The following is a 1,582-nucleotide window of genomic DNA, read 5'->3' on the forward strand; positions in this document are numbered from 1 at the left end:
CGAGACTCACTGCTTCAGGAGGCGCGCGCGTGGGGATTTCAACCCCGGTGGCAATCTCCAGGCTTCACGTGGAGGACTGTGGACTGAGACCCGCTAGTTTAAACAAGAAAGACCGACGGTCACAGACGGCTGCGTGACACTCGCTCCACGTTACAGGATTCCGACGTCTGCAAGAAACTGCGCGCGCGCGCGCGCTTTCGGAGAGAAAGAAAGGACAAGGAGCGGGGCCTGGACAGAGCACTTCCGGAAATGGGCGTGGCCTGAATACTGGACGGTCCCGAGCTGAGAGCGGAAAGATGGGGTGGGGCCAGCGGGACGGTGTGGCAAACGGGAAGGTGATACGGCCGCTGGTGGGTGGGGTAGTTCCGGCGCAGGAGCGAGGTTGGGGGTCCCCCATTTTCATAGTTCGGAACCTCGTAATGGAAGTGTAATTTTCTTTCGTGTCTTGTGAAGGAGGTCTGCTAACCTGCCTATTCTAAGTTGACGTTTCAAAAGTTTAAGGTAAAAGCGTACAGTTCTGTGGGCCACATATGTCTACGTTTTAACGAGTTCAAAATGGTTTAGTTAAAATTTTTTGTGTAGTAGTGGAAACGCACTTTCTGGGAGAGAAAGCTTCTGGGGTTCCTTGGTCTGGGAACTGGAAACCGGGAAATCGATGGAGAGTCTAGCTAGGGCAATGGTGTGTCACCGGCGTAGGCGTCCTTGCCCCTCTCATGCTAGAAATCAAAAGAGTGGGCGAAACAGTTTTGCCGAGAAACGTTTGTTAAAGTGAAAGCTTCATGCACCAAGGGCCATCCACACTCGGAGAGCTAATGGATGTGCCTATTGGCATATCGTTTTTCGTGGCCTTTTGGGGTCAGGGACTGTGTTACTTTTACTTGGAGGAATATTCATAAATTATCCTGGAACGGGTTGGGGATTACTGAGAATTGGGTCACCACCCCCAATTTTGGTGTATTATGGGCTGCGCAGAATCTGTCGTGGCGCTGGAGAAGTTCTTTCAACTGGTGCTATGCGCGGTTTGGAGAACTTTCCCTAAATCTGATCACATCTCTTTTGCGGTTACTGTTCCAAACGTATTTGTGTTTTATTGCCGGAAAAGTATGGCTCAAGTTTGCTTCCCTGGCGGCAGGCTTCCCCTAAGTGACTACCCTCGACATTTGGATCCAGGAACAAATGCAATTAGAATTTAAGCAATTAGGCAAGGAATGCATTTGTCTGTACAGGGGATGCAAAGTTGAATGTGATATTCAAAACTACTTGAAGCACGTGACAATTTACATCACCAACCACTCCTTTTAAAAAAAAAATAACTTAAAAAAGAGATATAAACCGAGTTCTTTATATTTTTAATTCTATACTGGAGGTAAATGGTAAACTTAATGTAGGGAGGAGGCAAGGAAATTAAAATAAAATGTTAAGCAATATTCAGAGACTGCCATTTGCTAATCAGCCCTGCAGCCAGGCCAGGAGGACAGCTTCAGAACAAAGGGAGATTTCTGCTGGATTACTAAAGACCCATTCTCCACACCTGTGAAGGGGAAACAGGAACTGAGAGTCATTCCCTATGGCTAAAACCACA

This window comes from Pteropus vampyrus, unplaced genomic scaffold (assembly GCF_000151845.1).
Source record: "Pteropus vampyrus isolate Shadow unplaced genomic scaffold, Pvam_2.0 Scaffold203, whole genome shotgun sequence".
In the NCBI taxonomy this organism is placed as follows: domain Eukaryota; kingdom Metazoa; phylum Chordata; class Mammalia; order Chiroptera; family Pteropodidae; genus Pteropus; species Pteropus vampyrus.